The sequence below is a fragment of the Solea solea genome, chromosome 12 (assembly GCF_958295425.1).
Source record: "Solea solea chromosome 12, fSolSol10.1, whole genome shotgun sequence".
In the NCBI taxonomy this organism is placed as follows: Eukaryota; Metazoa; Chordata; class Actinopteri; order Pleuronectiformes; family Soleidae; genus Solea; species Solea solea.
Window position 1 is genome coordinate 3,053,415 of NC_081145.1, and position 22,796 is coordinate 3,076,210.

The window sequence follows — 22,796 nt, forward strand, 5'->3', positions numbered from 1 at the left end:
TGATGTGATTTCTTATCCAAACCTTGTTAAAGTGGTCCTGCAACAGCATCTTTCTTTTGGGGGGGGGCGGGGGGGCGGGAGGAGGAACACAATTCTAGATTTCAGTCGTGTATTTCACCTGAGAAAACTCTGATTATAGAGGCAGTATTCTTGTAAATATAGGTCAATTCATTTTCAAGTTTCAATTTTTTTTCTTTTATACAAAGTATATGTGATTAAGAAAAAAAAAAATCTGTGGTTGCCATTTTTGTTTCTCTCTCTCTCGGTAATACAACGTCTTCAAAAATTGAGTGGCAGACTTAGCTAGTAGCACTGAAAAGTTATGTTTTTAATGTATATACATATTACTACAAATGTTTTCTTTTTCTTGTATATTTAGACTGTGAATGCATGGCCACAGGTCGCTAACCTATTTTACCTTTGATATATAAATGTAAATGTTCTCTCTCTCTCTCTTTGTTTGTTTTATTTTTATTTTCTGTTCTTGACTGTATAGATATAATCTGTGCATTCAGTACACTAGCCCTTGTATTTAAAGAAACAAAAGATAAAAAGGAAAAAAACGACTTTCATTGTTAGGCGACAGACTTAAACAGGGTGAGCAGGTTTGGAGGAGGAGGGGAAAAGGAGTTGCTATTTTAACTTTAGTGTTATATTGCTCCTTTTTGGGTCCTAGACAGGTGCCGTGGTGTGCGTGAGAGCGCGCATGTGAGAGTGCTTGCGTGAGTGCGTGTATTTGGAAGCGAGCAATTCAGTCCTTGTTTTGAGGCTTTTCTTCCACACACACAGAAAAAAAAAACAAAAAAAAACAAAAACACCTGTTGTGGTTGAATGAAAAGGGATCATTGATTGAACACTGATCTTCGTGTCACATATGGACCAGAGAATGATACATGATTGTAATTATGAACAGTTTAAACTGACCCACGTTTTTATATAAATATATTAAAAAATATATGACTGCAGGGTATTGATAACGTATAGATACTTTTTTTAATTATTATTATTATTATTATTATTATTATCAATTGCAAGTGATATATGTGAGTGTGTGTGAAAGTTTATAGTTGAACACAATTCTTGTTTGTTTGTGTTAGCTTATTGTAAACAAGCATTCTGCTGTAAATTTGTTCTTGGTATTAAATTATAATTTATGAATTTGAAAAAAATCTGCACCAGCCTTTTTCATGTTTCCTTACTTGTGGAGTCCGTGTGAACTTGTCCTTGTGTGTGCGTGTTTGCGCGTGCGTGCGCGCGTGTTGTGGCTTCTTGGTTGAGGTTGGAGGTGGCTGCTGGTGGAGGGAACTGGAGTCAATTTGCTGTGGCAGGATGTTGCCCCTTTTTGCCCTATGAAAGTGATTAATGAATTACAAAATAATGAATCAATCAGCCAACAGGGCCGCGCACAATTGTTTTAATTACCACGAGGTTTACGATCATTTACCACAAACATACCGACTTGCAATTGAACCTGTAAGTCTGTTTTGGGGGTGGAAGAGGAAAAATCAACTCCACGAAACTGTACACTACAGATGCAATGAAGTCTGTAGCTCAAAAGATAATAAGATTTCATAAGAGTGGACCCCCCACTCCATCAGCCCACACTCCACCCACTCACACGGGACAGGGAACGGGGGGGTGTGGGGGGGGGGCAATGCAGGAAATACCCAACTCATCTTCCCACAACCGCGGAATACAGTTTCACCTTTGGGCGCTCACATAAATATTAATGTGCAGAAATCTTATATCACAAATAGTAGCATCCACATAATGTGAGTTGTATTAAAAGCAGAAAAGCAGGTTTGTTTTTTCCCTTAATATCTAATTACTTTCTAAATCCTGGCTCTCTTCCCTTTTTTCACACCGCATCACTGAGCCTCGTTTACGATATTGCTGGATGTCATGTGATATACATATATATGTGTGTGTGTGTGTGTGTGTGTGTGCATTTTGACTTGTTTCATATGTGTGAGTGTGTATTATATATATACGTCTGTCGAGTTCAAATGTAAATCGTTTGCTCGCGTGCTGTTGCGGGGCTTCACACCTTTGGTTTATCAGTAATTAGTAATAATGGTTTAGTTGAGAGTTAAGCTTGAAATTGAATTAGTCTTAGTTGCTGTATAGAGGCTTAGTGTGGATGGAAGCCAATTGCAGCACCATGGCTTCATCATCATCATCATCATCTTCTTCTTGTTCTTTCTTCTTCTTCTGCTGCTGCTGCTGCTGCTGTTGTTGATGCTGCTGCTGCTGCTGCTGCTGCTGATGGTGTGTTTGTTGTTGATAATGATGAACATGATGATTATGATGTGATGCTGCTGATGGTCTCGGCTTTTTGCTGAAAGCGCTGTTTTATCCATACGGTGACGCGTTCACTGCTTGTGGAACCCAACAGTGTGTATGCCATAATAGCCTTCACCACACGCTGCTGGGACCAGTGGAGGGGGGACACCAGCTCCCCCTCTGACCAAACCCTCGCCACTCATTTGCTGTTTACAGTAGTCAATCCCTCTCAATTCAACAAAAAGAAAAAAACAAAAACCCTCTGTCTGACAAATGATCAGGTCTTGGAGCTTAAATATGACGCAGAATGTGCGCGTGAATAAGTGCAGAACGCGTTGTGGATCAACAGAGACGGGGAGGATTTTAGTTGACAGCGTGCGGACTGCATCATTTTGTACTTCTGCTCCTTTATTAGCATCACGAACACACACACACACACACACACACACACATTATACATTAATTAGGTGTAGATCGCTGCGACGTCACTTACATTTACGTCCACGTGACGTGAGAAGTTATTTGACACACGAGCTAGAATAAGTCCTGTAACTGGAACACGCACACACACACGTAGCTGAAGAGTGTGTATGGTAGTGTGTGTGTGTGTGTGTGTGTGTGTGTGTGTGCTGGTGGTTGACGTTTGAAGCTGAAAACTTATTTAGGGCTCACGCGCTGTATTTGTGTAATAAGATAAAGATGCACAGTCTCCTGTCACATACACACACGCCTGCAACACCTCTGCACAGTTAAGGCTAAAATATGCACATTATGTGCAACTTAGCACTATCACTTTATCAAATGTGCCACATCTTTTACAATATATCACATACAAATCAAAAGCAAAGTTGGACAGCTGTTACTAATATATCGATGTACTTTTATTATTATTATTATTGTTGTTATTATTATTATTAATATTATTATTATGTTTTTATAATTTGCTATAAATTGAGCTGAATCCTGAACGAGTTTTAAAAATGCCTATGAATTTTATTTATTCCATTTCCCAAACATTATTCCAATTTATCCCAAAAGCCATTAAAGTAAATTGCCTTTCACTTCACTTCGGTGCTCAGGGCTTCCGCCTTGCTGCCCATAAATGTAAGAAAATTGTGCCATCTACCCGCTGCGCCTGGAACTGTAGCTTCCCCATGCAAGACCTCGCTTTGAGGGAGACATTCAGCTCTCTTGAGCACAAAAGGAAACAAAAGGGGGGACGCTGCGCACGCGGACATGCACGCTGGCGTCTTACAGTCCCCGAGCGTCCGCATCTGCAGCTGGCCACTGCTATTAGATTGTAACTTTGCAAAGTAATGTGTGTTTGAACTCAGCACCTGTCATCACTGTGCACGTGCTGAGCTGCAGCGCACGGACTCTGGTCAAATTATACACGAGTATAATAAAGTTATCAGAAGACGACGGGGATTAACCTTAAAAACAAACAAATAAACAAACACCAACAGACAGAGGGTATTTTCTTACATGTTTATTTTAAAAGCAATACACTCATGCAGACTCAAATAATAACAACAATAATAATAATAATAATAAAGAATAATAATAACTGTCTATCCAAGGGCGTCATTACCTGGTCAGGACCAAAAGCACAGGTGCTTGAACAACACCTGGACTCTATGTGGACACACATAACTGACCCTCACAGGCAGGAGGAATGGAGCAGGTGAAACGTGAATTTCGTGCAGTGTCTGAAGACTTGTCTGCTCCACACTGCCCGGATATTAAACCTCATGAGCATCTTGTTCTAAAATCTAAATATTATAATAGATCGTGATTTTAGATCCGCTCTACTTAACATAAAAGTCGTCTCCATTGGAGTTTGGAAGAACTGAAAAGAAAAGGAAATGCAGAGAGGAGGACCAATCAACACCAACATGGGAAAGTTCATTTAAAAAAAAACCTCTGAAAAGGGGCGCAATGCTTTGTCGTGATGTAAATAGAAGGGATATAAAGACAAACTACACAGCTCATGTATATCCAGAGAGTGTGAGAATACAGCCCGTGTTTGATTTCCCCCAAATCCTGAGGGGCCATTTCAATGTCCCTTAAAAACCCTAAAGAACAAAAAGAATATTGGATGAAACATAAAAGAAACCCATAATGAAACATATATATATATATATATATATATATATATATATATATATATATACATATATATGTGTATATGATATATATGATTTCTGTTTCATTATGTATTTTTTTGTTTCATCCAATACTCTTCGTGTGTGTGTGTGTGTGTGTGTGTGTGTGTGTGTGTGTGTGTGTGTGTGATGGAGAATGACCCGCTGGAACCCAGCGGCTTTTAGAGAAATGCACTTTGATTTGTCTTAATATACACCATCACACACACACACACACACAGACACACAGAAAGCAGCGCTAAGGCAGAGGGAAATGATTTGAAGAGACCACAAACACTCTCCTGGATATTAGACTGACTGCCCCCCCCCCCCACACACACACACACACACACCTCCCCCTCAGCCTAAAACCCAAACCTAAAGCGCATTATTTCATCAGCAGCACTACTTCACAGGTATTGATCGATATAGGGCCTTCTACTACATCTTGTATTGATCGGTTGCGTTGGGGTACACAGATACTTTATTAAGATGCCCATTAGGCGCACCACAGAGCTTGTCAGTCTAACAGAGGTCGCGGTGTTAATGTTTCAGGCTCGACACTCTCAAGGAGTTTGGAGCAAGAGCCTCGCAAGTTAAGCTTTTACGCACGTGCGCGACTGTGTGTGTGTGTGTGTGTGTGTGTGTGTGATTAAGGAATCTCTGATTAAGTCACTTGTCAATGTCACTATCACATCTCTACCCGCATGCACACAGGAGGATGTTTGCAGTTGTGTGGCATTGGCGAGTTTTGTTTGTGCAACACAATGAAAGTGATGATGACGATGATGATGATGATGACTGCCTGTTTTATGACACGCAGTGGATTTAGCAGCGTCGAAGTCACATTTAAAGAGTCCATATGACACCATTTTCCACTGAGAAGTGATGAGAAGTGTTACATTTGACTAGTTTAGTGTACATTTAACAGGAAACGTAGTGGAGTTGGTCAAACCGGCTGTTTGTAGTGCTTTATTTTCCAGTCCTAACACATACGAGCGGAAATCAAGTTCGCTTTAATCAAACGCGCAGGGCAGTTTTTCTGTTTTCTTCTCTGTGAATGCACTTTCTGGAGAACCGCGCGCGCGTGTGTGTGTGTGTGTGTGTGTGTGTGTGGTTGGATGTGTGTTTGCTGAAACTTCAAACCCGCACTTGGCAAAGCTGCCTCAAACTGTGAAATTAATTTGGCGTGATTCTAACCGATGCTGGTGGCAGACTGAACTGAACTGAAGGTGCTTTAACAAAAACACTCACACCCTGAGGGTTCTTCTCTCCTCTGCTCTTCATCATCATCATCATCAGTATGATTTTTTCTCTGGTATTACCATAATCATCATCTTCATCATCAGCAGCAGCAGCATTTCCATCACTAACACGGAGAACAGCCGACACGTTGACATATTCTACAGGTGAAATACAAATAATTCTATAGTATAGTAATGCAATGCATTTTGATTTTTTAAAACAAAGTTTAAACTTGTGAAAACACGAAGTGTTGCAGTGTTTGCTTATTTTTCTCCCTCAGAAAGGTTTTATATCACGCGTGACATTTCTGAACACGGATAAACACCACGAATGAAGTCAACATCACTATTTATTTATTTATATACATTTTATACAGCATTTGGATGCGTTTAAATATTTGCTGTTTTGATCAAGTTCTGCTTGCTTTTTAATTTTTTTTAAGAACATAAAGAGTGATCAAATGAATGGAAAACTTAAATCCCACCTTATTTAGCCAAAAGTGTGTGTGTGTGTGTGTGTGTGTGTGTGTGTGTGTCACAATGTCCGGCCTCTGTCGCTGCGCAGAAACACGTCACCGACTCTGAACCTTCGCTTGATCACATTTGACACTTTCTGAGACTTGATGTGATTTTTTTTTCTTTTCTTTTCTTTTCTTTTTTTTTCCCTCCAGATTTTATTTATGAAAACCCGCCGGACAAATGCAGTTATTTCTCTGATTTCAGGACCCTGCACGTGACCTACGTGAGCGTCCCGAGACCTCACTTTCCCACGAGCATGTAAAAACAAATATATAAAAGGGAGAAAAAAAGGAGGCCTCACGTGGTCAGCTGGTCATCTTTGTTGTCTTACATCACAGTGACTGGACTTCTCATGTTGCTGAGGACGCGCTTCCCTCTAACGTCTCTCCGACACACACACACACACACACGCGCGCGCGCACACACACACCACTCCCCGTCCCGCACTAATGGACAGATAACACGTATGACTGTGGTGCAACCGCCAAAAGACAGCGGCGTGTGCGTTTGTGTCTGTTTCAAAGAAATCGGTCAACCTTACGAGGGGACACATCTTCACCGAGGAAGAAGAAGAAAATAAAGAAAGAAGATTATTAAAAAGAGACATACACATGTGGAGGAGTATGTGTGCCTGCAACAGCGAGATGGCGCTGTTCTGCACCTTTAACCTCACTGAGCTCCTTATTGTGATTCACATCCACCTGAGTTTCTGACCAACCTTTGCATTCGAATTTATTTGACATAAAAACAAAAAACATTTCTGTCAAACACACGCACACACATGTATTTCGCATTTCTTCTGTGCATCAGTGTAAACATATTAAATGGACAATTCAAATTGTACAAAAGCATCGACCACTTATTAATTGTATTTATTTAGTTATTTCTTCTTATTATTTTTCTTTTTAAGGCAAATACAGAGTTTCCGTGGAAAACAAAAACATGGACGAACAATTGATGAAAAGTCAATCCATGCTGAGCCGACATGATCTGTGCACACCGCTATTATTTATATTTATGTTTCCATTTATTTTTATTTTTTATTTTGTTCGATGAGTCGCTTTGGAGAAATGTCGTAATGTGTCACGTGCGTCTGTTTTTAAAGCCCATCGTTAATGTTAAAGGTTTTTTTTTATTATTGTTATTTAAATAAGGGACATTTCCTCTTTCTGGTCGTTTCGTTGGTTTCCTGTTTTCTCTCATCACCAGCTCATATTATTAAATGTATTAATTTATATCATGGATTGTTTTTATTTTTCAATAATCTGAGTTCATTTGTTGATGCAGTCTGCGGCCTCTCAACGACGGATCTTGGCAGATTTAAATGAAATTAAAAAATCAATCACGCACTACTATTTAGTTTTTCTAATGCTTATATTAAATTTCTTCCCCCGGAATAATAACATTTACTGAAAATAAAGCAATGGATCCTTATTATTCGTTTATTAAATCACTGTTTTTACTCTTGTGTAGACTTCAACATTTGCAACGCAATCAACATTTTTTTTTTATTCAGCTAATTATACATTTTAATACATCAATTATTGCTTCAAAATGATACTAGTTCAATTAACAATGAGGTTATATGCTGCATTTTATCTGAAATGAAAGCGGCAGAAACGAATCTCGGCCTGGGTGAGAGCAGATTTAATTATAGTTTACAATAATTAATGCAATTCAGATTTTATAAGTCCAATAAATACTGAATGTACACGTTCACTACTAGAATTGAAAGACTATTGTGGACATAAATACTTCGTCAATCATCGGCAGATTTCGTATATGTGTAGAGATGGTGAGTAATGTGAGGAGCCACTTCATGATGATCTTGCATCTTTTAAAACTCCATGTAGCCTTGTTGTCACTCCTTTTTGAACTTTACAACAATATGTAAACAATTTGTCAGTTTGGAAATTTTCTTTACTTTTTATTGGAATGAGTATTCAATCTTCCAAGCTCTAGATTAGGTGGACGACTTTTTTCTCATCTCTCTTCTTCTTCTTCTTCTTCTTCTTCTTCTTCTTCTTCTTCTCCTTTCCCTCGTTCCTTGTCGTTGGCGGGGCTGGACTTTGGTGGACAATAATGCCGCAATTGTTGATGCTTTGTGACCCATAAAATTTGAGGGTGGCTATTCTGGTTTTGGTATGTAATTATGCAAAACACTTTGCATAAAGACTTGCCATCCGATCTAATGATAGAGCCTGCAGTCTCATTTCCAGAGAGGGCGGCACCAGCAAAGCCTGCACTCCCAGGATACATAACTGTGAAAAAAGCTGCAATAATAAACCAATACAGACTGCACATGAGAACACACGCTATTATTCTGATCATACTGTTGGAGTGTAGGTATTTATCATTTCACGAGAAGTAGTGTCATTTAATCTGACTGCTATTACAAAACGAATGCCTTGAAATCCTTTTGTTGAAATGAGAGAGCAAATGGAGATTTTTACCTTTTTGTCATTTTTCCTCCTCAGTATTTGGTAAATTTCCATGTAAATTCTTCTGTATTTGATGGAAAAAAAGTTTGGATGTTAAATGGAAATAAATGTAAGCATGAATGGAAAGCCAGTCCTTTTTTGTCCCCTTTTAATTATAGGCTTGCACTGCATGAGCTCAAGGACACAGTTCAGGCTCATCTTCAGTACTGAGGGAACACACTTCATGACTCCTGCATACAGACCATATTTATATTCCCTCAGTTTAATTTGAGAAAAGAATCAGAGTTTGGAAAAAAAAAAAAAAAAACAGTGACCTGTATGTTTAGACAGAATTTCCAAGGGTGTTTATTAAAGCAGTGCAGGCTGCATTGCATGCCTCTGTGCTGCATGTGCACTGTATATGAGGATATTGTGTGTATGCACATAATAAACACTTGTGCCGCCTGACAGAGGTGTGAATCTGAGAGCTTTTCTACCAAATGAAGTGCCAGTAGAGAGAGAAGTAAAGAGATCTGCAGCTGTCAGGGGTCAGTCAGCCAGAGATTGCTTCTGGAGATCTTTTGAAAAAAATCACACGTTTGAAGGCTTAGTGCTTTGCTGTCTTTGCATTTCAAGCTAAGATCAGTGGAAACAAAAAAGAGAGGGAGAGAGAGAGAGAACATGGGTTTGGAGAATTGTGATGTTGGGATGGACATGGAATGAGTGTTTTTACCTGATCCTTCAGAAGGAAGAGGACGGACCATGTTTTTTTGTTCTTACATTAAAACATGTATCACACAATTAAAGCTGCAGCATCTCTAATGTCTCCCTCTCTCTCTCCCTCTCTCTCTCTTTCTTTCTCTGAAGAAAAACAGCTCAAATGTGTCTCTTGGATCTATTCAACTGTTTCAGCTGGAGAAAACAGAAACACACAATTTCACAATTCACTGTTGATTATTTATCTTTATCTCATGAGCCAAACTGAACCTCTATCAATAACTCTTAGTGATTTAGGATTTATCAGGTGATCACACATCATCAAGTTTCAAGTCCTGAAATTAAGTAGAAAATAAAGAAAGAGAGTGATGCATCATGACCAATGATTGCAGACAATTAATTTTAATAATATTTGAATAAAGCATCAAACTGATTAAAGTATAAGCCCAATCCATTTTAGAACATGAATTTGAATTTGTAATGTAAAATTGCATTTTTAATCAAACTTCTGTTGAGTTCATGATCCATTTCATGATGAAACTGACACTTTTCTTCAATCATGATATAATTGTAATTGAATAAAACACAAAGCAACATGTTCTGAAGACCTGTACAAGGTTTGACTCTGTGATTCAAAGTGAAATGACAGAGCTGGATGTGTGTGTGTGTGTGTGTGTGTGTGTGTGAGCATTGTTAACAGCAGTAACTCAGTGGAGAGATGAAACGAGACAGAACTGAACTAAAGAGAAGTGTTGTCGTAGAAGACAGGAGCAGCCGGGGTGAAATAAGCACATTATGACTGATTATTTGATTAATAACTTTGGGCTTTCAGATACATTCAAAAAACAGTTTCAACCTTGAAATCCTCAGATTTTCAATCACAAGTCATTTCTGGAGAAACATGTCTGTCTTAATGTGAACTTTAGCTTCTGAATATGTTTTCTAACCACTTTTTTCTTCTTCATGTGCCGTGTGATTTCATGTTTTGCCTGCTCGCTGCTGTGGAGGCAAAATATGCAAATCCCATCAGATTTCTAACACTCAGTGCCTTTCTTTTGTCCGTGTGCTTCTGCTGCAGTGTATTATTATTTTCAAGGGTTCTCAGCAAGACATAAAATGATCATAAGTTATTCTCCCACCTGACAAAAATATTTCACTTTACCTTCTTTTCAAAGATGGACCCGAGTGAAAGTGATAATGACGTGATTTATTGTCGTCTCCATGGATGACGGTGAGCTGATTGCTTTTGACGGACCTTCATGCTGCGTATGAAAGAAAATATAAACTGACGCAGTAAAGGAAAAACAAATCTTTCATGTGACAGCATCATGTGCTCATTAAATAATCGTCATAAAAACAGGCGATACAAACATTTTCATTCAAAGCAGCATATTGGAAACACAGCTGGACTGAGGCCGGGAGTGAGAAGTGAAGAAAAGCTCTCAGCAAAGTTTTTACTTCAAACTTTTGTCTCTCTGTCATATTTGAGCTCAGTGCATAAATCTGTGTGGAGCCAAACCTATAGATTCTATGTGGTTGCTCACATTGTAAGTTCACTTTTCTCTCCATTGTCAGAATTTTATGCTGAATACAGCATTTTATGCCCCCCCCCCCCCCTTAAAGCTGTCCATCTCTGAGATCCAGTGGCATCAACAGAAAGACCTGTGATGGGCCTGGTGTTAAAGAGCTCTGATCTCGGCCATGACAGCTTAGTCCAATCAGCCTGTTCAACATGCTGCTTTGACTGTCACTTTCAATTTTCACATGACCCCTTGGTCCTAGAATGGGGGATAAGTGGCAGAAAGTAGGACTGAAAGCTCATATTATTGCTCTGACAGCTTCACTCATCTGAAAGTAATGCAAAATGCAGTTCATATTTATACTCTGACCTTATGCTCAAACAGGGAATCTCCTGTATCTACATCTCAGACACTGAGGCAAAGGCCAGAATGGTGGCTATAATGTTTTTAGACAAGCTAATAATAAAGAGACAAGAAGAGACCCTTCCTGTCGCTGATGCAATGCAACAAAGACTTTTGTCTAAGCCATAACATAAGGACAGTTTTTTAGGTGCACAAAATAAAGAGTTGCTGTTACAACACGTGCACAGCTGATCATATTCTCAATATATGAGTGGTATTCATGCACATGTAGGTCATAAACGAAGGAGAGCACTATCAGCGGTGCTGGATGTGGTCATTATCAGACATGTTGCTAGACAGGAGGGAGGGGTTCATTGTTCACCGCCTGCCCAATGACTGAATAAGGTGTGTTTCATTGTTCATTCTCTCTGTGTGTGAGAGCCACTGGCTCGGCTTCATCACCAAGACCTAGTCAGTGGAAATCCCAAATATTTTGTCACTTACTTAAAATATGTGGCAAATGAATGATGGTGTTTAGTTTTATTTTAAATGCTTTGTGATCAAACTAAAGGCAGATTGTATATATAAAATAAATAGATTGGTGGATGGATAGATTAAAAATAATGAATGAGTTTTGCGGACGGCTCGGTCCATCCTGTCCAGTTGGAGTCTCCACTTCTGGATTAATGAATTCCTCTTTCTTCTGAATGGAGATACAGACTCTTCACAGACACACATGCTCTTTTGTTCGCTGCAATGCTGTCAATTATTATTAACATTTTATAATATCAGTTTGAAATGTAATGGGATCACTTGATATATGTTTATTTGTAACTTGCTTTTATTGCTTTTGTCCTGACAACTACAACACGTTGAGGGACAATAAAGCTGTAAAGTGAACTGAATGCATGGTTTTTCTTCATCATTTTCATCATAATTCCTGGAGCAGCGAACATGAAGAGTTGGGAGATGGAGCAGTGAAGGTTGTTGTTTTCACTCATGTATAATCCACACTTCTTGTCCCCCGCCTGCCCTCCTAATCCCTTGGCATGTGTTGGTGACATCACATGGCTACTGGCTCCAAGTTCTCGTCTCCCTGCAACTGTCATTAACTCTGTGAACAAATGAATAATGACTGGGAGACTCGCTGGCTCCCACCACTGACCTTGGGTATTATTAGAATGACCTCTCGTTGGCTTGACCAAAGAAAAGGAAGAAAAAAACCCCCCCCCAGAAAAACAGAAAAACCTTTTTGATATCATTTCTGGAAGTACACGAGGAATGATGGCCTGTCTGCCGGCAGGGGAAAGCCGAGTATTACACATTGGGGAGCAGGGGACGATGCCGTCGGAACCACCAGTGTCCTGTAAAGCTATACTCTGCTCCCACTGAGGCTTCATGAATAGTTAATTGGTGAATGCAGCCTGAAATACCCCACTCACAAGTCGCCTGACCTCTCTTTGCCAACAATGCACAATATTTGGGTTTAGCCGGGTGACATGGTCAGATGACATGTTTCACTGTAAAGCACAGCCTTTTGGGAATCTTGTCGCAGACAGCTGTGTGATATCATCTGTGCAGACAGAGGAGAGGAGAGGAGAGGAGAGGAGAGGAGAGGAGAGGAGAGGAGAGGAGAGGAGAGGAGAGGAGAGGAGAGGAGAGGAGAGGAGAGGAGAGGAGTGGAGTGCTCAGGTGTGGCTGAGAGAGGAAACATCTCCATATGCTGAAATCACATGCTGATACTGATCACCATGTGCAGACTCATGAGTGTGATTTATTGTCAGCTGCAGTGGTGAAACAAAGCAGCTAAGTACACTGATGTACTGTATTTAAGTGTAAGGTACTTTGTTGCAGATTGAATATTATACAAATGCATTGGATTTGACAGTTATTGTTACCTACACATGATGTACATATACTGCATTATTATAGGAGCAACTACTCAACACACTTGTTTTATTTTTTATTTTTGTTGACTTGAATTTGAATATGTTGACACTGTTGGAAAGAACTAAGCTTGCTTGTTTCAGCATGAGCTTGTCCTTTCATGGAAACATTCAATTGAGAAAAGATGGACAAAAAACAAGTTTTTTTTTTTTTTATATAGTTAGGCCATAGACTTAAAATGATTATGAACACTGTGAGGTAAAAGTACTGTGTAATGTATTATTGATGGACTGCTTTAAATGATCATTTCGACTTCACTATTACCCACTGAACTGTATTTATTAATTAAAGGTAACCAGTTACTTAACACTATCTGTTGTTACTGACATGCTGGTGTGGATGTAAGTGTAGGTGCCTATTAATTCTCTTGCATTTATTTATTTATCAAGAATATATTAAAAGTTTACCAGCTTTTCAATTTATTTTTATTTTCCCCCTAAACTGTATTAATTAAGATGAATGAATGAAGTTGATAAAACGCAAGTTTGTGCTGTTATAATACTAATAATAATAATACTAATAATAATACTAATAATACTAATACTACTACTACTAATAATAATAATAATAATACTAACAATAATACTAACAATAATAATAATAATAATGATAATAGTTATAATAATAAAAGGTGCACTTTTTTTTACAAACCTGCACCTAACAATGCAGAACTTATTTCGCAGTGAAAGTTATGGAAGTACACATGACTGCCCTCCACTGCCACTGAGCTAAATGTGTGCACATGTAATTAAAAAGCTCTGCAGTCGCCAATAAGAAATTAGTGAATGTGGCCAATTTTAACGCGCGATGTAAACAACTTCATATATTCTCTGGCGAACTTAAGTGTGTTCTCTAATTAAGCAGCAACAGGTAATCAAAGAGTGGATAAATGGATTCAGTGAAACTGTTTGTTAATCTCGGCGCCAGTAATGAAGAGTCCGAACCTTGTATGAACAATTACAAAGACACAGCAGCGTGTAGAGCAGACGCTGCTGCTGCTGCTGATGCTGCTGCTGCTGCTGCTGCTGATGATGTGTGTGTGTGTGTGTGTGTGTGTGTGGCTGGAGCAGCTCACCCTGCACAGCGCATAAACACCTGAGATGAAAGGTAGACACGGAGGCTGCGGGCTGATGCTCTCAGCGCTGCCACATCAAGAGCTCTCCATCATTACAATCTGTAGATTGCAATAAAAGTTCCCCAGGATTTAACAGAGGAGCCAATCTAGAGCAACACACGCAATCACAGCCTCCGATCTCTCCCTCTCTCTCTCTCCCAGTTGAGACACATCCCAGCTGGATGTTTCAGAAATGAGACCTGCACTTGCTGCTGAACTGTGTGTCCACGAGCCGAAGATGGACAGATATCGAGCTGACGCACGCGCTGCTGCTGCTGCTGCTTCACACTCACAAACTCACACACGCAGCGATCAATACACTCCACAGAGAACGGCTGGTTATTCACGACTGTTTGTGTTGGTACAATTTTATTTTACACAGCGTTGCATTAGCTCGAGGGGCCACACGTTCAAGTGAGTCGCTGTTAGAGGGCGACAGTCGTGGTCCTGTGGTCGTGTTGAAGGAGCCGAGGCCGCGCGACTCAAACGTAGAGGTGGTGTGTGTGTGTGGGTGTGTGAGTGTGTGAGTGAGTGAGTATGACACACACACACACACACACACACACACACACACACAGACCCTCTCTTTTCACTTGGATGAAAAAGCAGATACCGACAAAGCAACAGGGCCCTGGAGAAGTTTAGTCACATACACAGAAATATCTACAAATGAATCCATGAGATAATGAATGGCTTCGTTTGCCGCAGCAGTAACATCATTAAAATAAATCAAATTTAATTCACCACATCCAACAGTAAAAGCAACAGCAAAGGTGGTAAAATGTGTATGTATTTAATAATTTATTTATTTATTTATTTTATTGTTAATAAACACATTTGGTGGTCTGCAGACCGACACCATCAGCTCCCATTGAATTGGTTTCAGGCTAAGTATGTAAATAAAATCATGTTTATAAAATAATCGATATGTGAAATATATAACGACATTTTTAAAATATCTTTAAAAATCATTTCTAAAAAAAAAGGATTATTAAAATTACATAAAATGTATTATTAGTGTGTATTATTATAATGGTCATTATTATTATTATTGTTAGTAGTAGTAATTGTATTGCTAAAAATATGACTGTACCAAAACATATAATAATCATATTAGTTGATACTTATTAGTTGATAATTATCGCAATATATGGCTGATAATTAAAGACTGAATCCACTGATTGTGGTTTTAAACTTCGTTATGTGTAGAATTTCAACAAGTCACAAACATAAGGTAAAACATGTTGTCGATGTTTATACATCAGAGCGCGTTAGTGGACTTGTCTTTGTGGTCACTGCTGTGACAAGGGACAACTGTGAGAGTGTGTCAGAGCAGGGAGCGCGAATCAAATTCCCAGTGCGCAGTAACCTTTTCCTCAGAGCCACAGTCTCTGCCTGGGCAGCGGATTCGCGGCGGACTTCATGGGAGCAGAGAGCAGCAGCAGGTTTAATGTCCGCCCAGCACCTGTCATGACTTTGATGTTGTTGACGAGGTGGAGGGAGAGGATGGAGAAGAGGCGAACGAGGACGCGCGCGACGACAAAGGACGAGGGGAAATAATGTGAAGGAGTGGGCGATAAAAGTGTGTAAATCTGACCTTTCAGAGGAAGTTTAAATATTCTGGGCAAAGACCACACGCGGTCGCGGTGGCCAAGATGATAGAAATGAGTATCAGAGCGGTAATTAGAGTGTTGTTTATGGCTGGCTGCCTTTGCCAAAAACAGTAATTGGAGCACATCTCTGCTTTTTACAGCAGATAGAGAGAGAGCGCGAGAGGGAGAGAGGGAGAGAGAGAGAGAGAGAGGGAGAGAGGGAGAGCGTTCAGCCTGGAGGATGGAGGCAGTTGTGAAAAGCAATGATGGATACTATTGTCCAAAATGTGGCCCTCTATTAACATGTCTGGGCAGCATCTGGATCCTGTCACCATGGTGGGGGACAAAAGTCATTCTCTCAACATACCAAATCCCGTCTTTTTTAAACCCCCCCCCCCCCCAAACATTGGTGGAGGCCAACACAGAAGCCTGACACTCTCCTTCATCACTACATGCTAACACCTCTCCATCCTCCTCTTGGTTTGCAGGTGTCTCCAATTATGTGCCTCTAATCTTTTTTTTTTTTTTTTTTTTTAAATTTTAAATTTTTTGTAAATAACACCCAGAAGTAAAATTCTGGCCAGGAAGGAACACAAAGCAGTGCCGCTGTTCTTTGACTCTGCCACTAAAACAATTTCTGAGTAAATGTAGTGAGTGCAAGGTGGCATTTCATTAAAAATGCTCCTGGTGAAAGATGAGTGCCAATGACCAGTCAATTTACAACCGACACCAAGAGACAAGGAGTGTTGCTAAGAGACAGAGATGCTGCACAACTTCACCAGCTCCACTCTGACCTTATGCAAATCAGCCTTTGCCAAACCTTTTGTGTGACAGCAACCGTGATGTCACTAATACTTGGTCAAAAAAATGCTCTCATGTCGAGGTTCCTTTCAGAATGAAACAAACTCCAGCATCATTATTAATGTTTTAATTAAACTAGAGGGAGTAAACAGACTAAGGCCCCACAGCTGATGCTGCTCCTGTACTGTACACCTTTAATTACTGCTATTAAATAATGTGCATGAAAATTAAATTACACTTAGAGAAAGTGTCTTGTGACGTCCCTTTCATGCTGAAATCAACTCAATAGTGTGACATTTAGCATGCAGCAACATGGATTACTGATGCGAGACATCAACACGGTGCAATTTTCGTGACCTGTGTGTCATTTAAGAACAGAATGATAATGATGGCGGGAGGAGGAGGAGGAGGAGGAGGAGGAGGAAGCTATGGCTGGAGAGGGCAGGGGGTTGTGACCTGTGAGAAGGTCCGTATCAGGTTGTAGCAGGTTATCTGAAGTAGATGCCTGATAATGGCCTTTTAGATGTGCCACAGGTTTGATCCTTTCATCGCAGTGCGTGTGTGTGGGAGGGGGGCAGGGGGGCGGGGGGTCAATCAATAGTCTGAGTGGATCAGTGGTATGAGGTTACTGTACGAGCAACTGGTAAGTAGCTACACAACAACAACATGGGTTACGCTGGTTAATTGGTCACACATTTGACAGGGTCGATTGTGCAAAGGCAAAAGGTCCAGTTTATCAAATGTTACGAGCACCACAGTTGTAAGAAAATCCAATCAATTGCATATTGATTAGACACATTATGTTATTGGCTCTGTATGAAAAAAGAATCATCTGGGAATTTGTCAGTCTTGATCACGTCATTAGCCGCCGGGGGATTATTTGTGGCTGCAGTGGACACAACTTCATACAGACACACAGGTGCAAAGTTGCCTTTTTAATCAAAAGTGAGTGGAATTTATATCTCTATTGTGCTGAGAGAGAGCGAGAGAGAGAGAGATAGAGAGAGACGGCGAGAGAGAGAGAGAGGGAGAGATAGAGGGAGAGCAATGCACTACCGTGTTCAAAGCCAACCTTGTCAATAGTACTCACAGTGGGCTAGGGGAGTGTTATAGCACTTCCCTGATTCTACATTGATATCATATAATCCAGTGTGCCCTGTTTCACTATCATATTTATCTAACCTGCTGGGGGACAGGGTAAGGGCGACAGTGTCCCTGCTGCTAGGAGCAGACACATTACACACTGCCCCATGTATTCTTATTGATTACTCCCACCCCACAGCCCAGGGACCATAATTTAACTCAGCAGGCACTACAGTTAATACTGGAATTCAAACATTCCATCTACACTTCAAGAGACAAAACAATTGACACTTTAAAAATGTGCAGGGGCCTCTCTAAATGGGATCTGAAGGGAACAGATCTCCATTTTCTGCTCTGTGCTTTTCCCCCCCTCTGTCCTCTACTTGTTCCTACTTCAGTCTACTGTCTGTGCTGTTATGTGTTGTTTCTGACGAAAATCCATGCATTTATTTAACAAAAAAAACATGTTAAGTATGGTGTATTTTTAATGGCAAAAAGGCAAGTATTTCACATGAAATTTGACATAAAAATAAATGTTCTACATATTTACATAACCATGTATAGAATAGAATAGAATAGAATTGTTTTTAAATGAGGACCCACCAGATCACAATAAAAAATTGTGACAAGAGTAAAGTTATGCTTTGAATTAGTCATTTCCAAGAGATGTTTGGTAAAATCATTCAAACGTAATATAGTTATTTGACAAAGACAAAATCCCATCTGTGACCCAGGGAGTTTTTTCTCTCCACTGTCACCAAGTAATACTTGTAAAGTGCCATGAGATAATGTATGTTAGGAATAATAATAAAATAGAGTTTTCACTGTGAATTTAACACATAAATAACACGTGCTCGGAAGCAGAATGAAGATTTGACTGAAGCTGTTGCCTTGCTAAAGGGCAAATGTTTGAGCAGCATAAATGTAATGAGAAGGAAAGAGTAATAACTAGACTTCAACCCTCACACACACAACACGCTCACATCACGACACAGTGTTGCCTTTAGCTGATTTGTTGTTATGAGATATTGTGATGCATGTTCTCTAAAGGCTTTAATATCACCTCATTATTTTGACTCCGGTTCACTGTCTGATCACGGTGTTTGGCATCACTGACATTCACAAAGTCATGTTAACAGCAGGAAATTAAACTGGCCACTGTTAGTGGCTATGAGAGCTAAAATTAATCCTGTGAGAAATATTACACTGATTTATTATTAGTGGTATGTGTGTTTTTGTTCTTACATGGTCATGATCTGAACTGATGTTCATCGCATTAAAGCAAATCTTACAAACAAATAGTTCATTTAGAAGTAGTGATATAAGTAATAGTATAATATAACATAAAGGACTGTGAACTCTAACATCTATATGAATTTTATATCATAAACAAAAACAGTCACTATGAGAATAATTCCATCATTTCCGCATGTAATCCCTTTATCCACAATTAATTAACAAAAATCTGAGGATTATGAAATCCCCATTATCATTTCAGATCAACAATTGAACCTACTTTCCTCTTTTTAATGCACAAATATGACATTGACGGTGTTATGTGTTGTTTTTTTTAAAGCAAAAATGAGCATCAGTTGGCATTAATGTGCATTAATTAAATTGACTCTGTTTCCTTTAATGAGAGGGAAAAGGATTTGATGTTAATGCAGCTGATCTCACCACAGCTTCAATCCACCTAATTAACCAGCATTTCTGCAACACGCTAAAACAATCAATAAAAAAGATATATCATCACTGCAATGGATCGTGAGCTCAGATATCGAGATAATTAAAGCACGTCACATCCACGCTCACCTTAGCAGCCACATAAATAGCCTTTTTTTCTCCCCCAGTTTGGAAAGATGTGTTTTTTTTGTGGTGAAATATTTAAAAAGAAATGTCTTTATTGTGTCAGCTTTTCCTCACAGTATGGCAGCACTCACTGTTGCATCTGTGTGCTGAGCAGAGATAGGGCATCTGTAGAGGGCCGGGGAGAAGACTCCAGAGATCCATCCATCTCAATCTGAGGCTACAGCTGACACCTTACAAAGAGGTACAATTAATAAGGGCATTATCCAGCAGTAGCCAACAATAGAGTCCTAACGCAGAGACACCAACCTCGGGAGGCCCGCAGAGGCAAGAGAAGGGAGTGTGTGTGTTTATGGGTGGGGGGGAGGGGGCGAGCCAAAGTGCTTCAAAATGGGATGCATTACAACCAATGTCTTCAGAACATGAATTGCAATCTATTATAACTGAGCCGTATGATAGATGGTACCAGATGCCTTGTGCTAAATGGGTCACTTGCAGTAGCTCAGCATACACCAAGCCATACAAGCTTAAAGTTTGTAAATAAAGCTCGAATGGTAAAAAAAAAAAAAAAGAATTAGAAATGACGGTGGCACCAAAGCAAACATGTAACAAGAAAGTCAACACATAACAAAAGCTCATTGCTGTGCTTTTGAGGACAGTTGAGTTTACAGAGGCGTCATCAGGAGGAAATAAGATATCAAACACAGCACAACTCTCATCTCATCAAAGTGTCCTATTAGTGCAGGTTGAGTGCAGCCCTATGGTTCACAGGGGAGAGGGTGGAGATACCGCTGCACTGACATTTACAGCAATCCAGGAGTTGTTTGTGGTCACTGGACTGGAGACAAATGCTGAACCCATAGGTCAGAGGTGAGGGCTAAATTTCATCCACAGTGGAGGCCCCTCTGTTGGAAAAGACAAACAGAAAATGCAGCAGAGGCATGAAGCCTCCCTGCTGTTTTGGAAATCAATCGGTCATCATTTATAAACAAAGAAAACACGCAGCAGAATAATGTGCATACAAATGTTCAGATGTAAAATGAACTGGTGAGTGAAACAATAGTCCAGGGGAAAGTAGGCTTAAATAATAAATCTTAATCACTTTTATGTCTGCTCTAGTTTTGATATGGAGTCAAGAGTCCTCCACAGTGATGCTTTTATATCTTCCTGCTCATTCCACAGGGAAAGGATGAGGCTGGTTATGGATTAACACTCTGATCAATAACAAGATAGGAGCCCGACTCTCTATAAGCTGAGGAAAATTAATCCGAAATGCGTCGAACTCTAATCGACCCACAGCCAGGGTTTGCTTTCATTGCAGGTATAGTTGATAATCCACCAATATTGTGATGAGAAGCTAATCTCTCTTTTTAAATATGACCTCGACTGCCTATAATAAAAACTAAGACTGGCTGTTCGTACAGGAAGATCTCCTGGGCTCTTCTTTGTGATCTATTCGACACATAAAATGTGTCAGAAGGTGACAAAAACATATAATGGGCATAGTAAATTATGAGTCCCTTAATACATGCAATAGCCATCATCATGACATGTGTTAATGTGCAATTCACTGCCATATGTTTCAAATGGTGACATTTAAATCAACTCCTAAAAAAAGTGCCTAAAATAGGATTCTTATGTGATATGAATATGAAATCTTATGAACACACTGCAATGAATTTCAAGGTAGTTCAACTTAAAAATGAAAGTTCACCTGCTGCCTTAAAAATGTGAGTAAATGTAACTTGTGATAATTTGCTGTTTAAACAAAAAACTAATTGATTTTACTGTAACTATCAATTGCAAGTTTGTGAGTTGCCTAAAATCTATTTTTTGGGGGTCCCCAGACAAAACTGCAGAATGTCCCCAAAGTTTAAGTTAAGATTTATGTGTATATGTTTTAAATAACATGCACACAATTCATTTACCAAACATCATTTTGAAACAATGCATTTACTGATTCAAAATTAGTAAACACATGTTTGCTGTTGTTACAATTCATATTGTGATGTGAGTCATGCTGGTTGCCATCTTTTTAAAGTTAGTCCAAATATAGAAAGTTTGTTAAAAAAGAACGCAAAAAAAAACTTAGATGAAAGTAGATGACATGTTGTCAAAAAACCTGAAACCTAACCCGCCCTGCAACCCTCACGTGATAAATAAAATCAAAAATCCAAATGAAGTGCAGAGGAAAATGTGGAGTTTCAAATCAGTAGCAAATCAAAGTAGGTTAATTGATGATCAACACAGTGTGACTCAGGGCCACGCCCACTTCACTGTACACAGGAGTTTCTCCTGACTGACCCACTTTCTTTTTTTGCACTGCTGGGATTCTTCTTATTGGTTATAATTACTTTGCCACTAAATGGGAGAGATGAAAGACAGGTGTCTTGAATCACAACTATTCTCATTAGACTAATTAGCCAATGCATTTTGTCTTGTTTCCAACTCTAACGATACAGACTGATATCACTTATAGCATGAAATGCACTGCATTTTCCAATGATTGTATATCACTGTACAGGTTATCAAATATAGCACGTATTGCAGTCATACTCCAGTGATTGAGGTCAACCTGAAGAAAAATGTTGTATTGAAACTTTTTTCAGTTAGTAATTTCCAGTCCCTAGATTTTACTTGAGCTCAAAAAACATAATGAAATTGTGGAAGGAAAAATCTTTGATCATCTGTAATGGGGATCAGGGTTGTGTGCATGTCCCTGGGCCACCAACTGAATGAGTTGCAATGCTGCTGGCACTTTGTCCTTTGGATAGAAGTCAGGTTGGCAGTAAGAGAGCTGTGGTGTAGTTCACAGAACACAAAAAAGACAGTTACACACAAGAAGAAAACACTTGTTGTTTAATTGACTTGAAATATGTTTGCATTGTGTAGACCAGAGGTCTCAGACAAATCGATTTGATGACGTTATTAGTTCATTTTGTATATGTGACAAAATGTGACAAAAAAGTCATACTTTAGTATGTCGTTCAACATGTGATAAAAAGTCATAGGTTAGTATGTCGTCCAACATGTGACAAAAAAGTCATACTTTAGTTTGTCGTCCAAAATGTGGAAAAAAAAGTCATAGGTTAGTATGTCGTCCAAAATGTGATAAAAAAGTCATAGGTTAGTATGTCGTCCAAAATGTGATAAAAAAGTCATAGGTTAGTATGTCGTCCAAAATGTGATAAAAAGTCATAGGTTAGTATGTCGTCCAACATGTGACAAAAAAGTCATACTTTAGTATGTCGTCCAACATGTGAT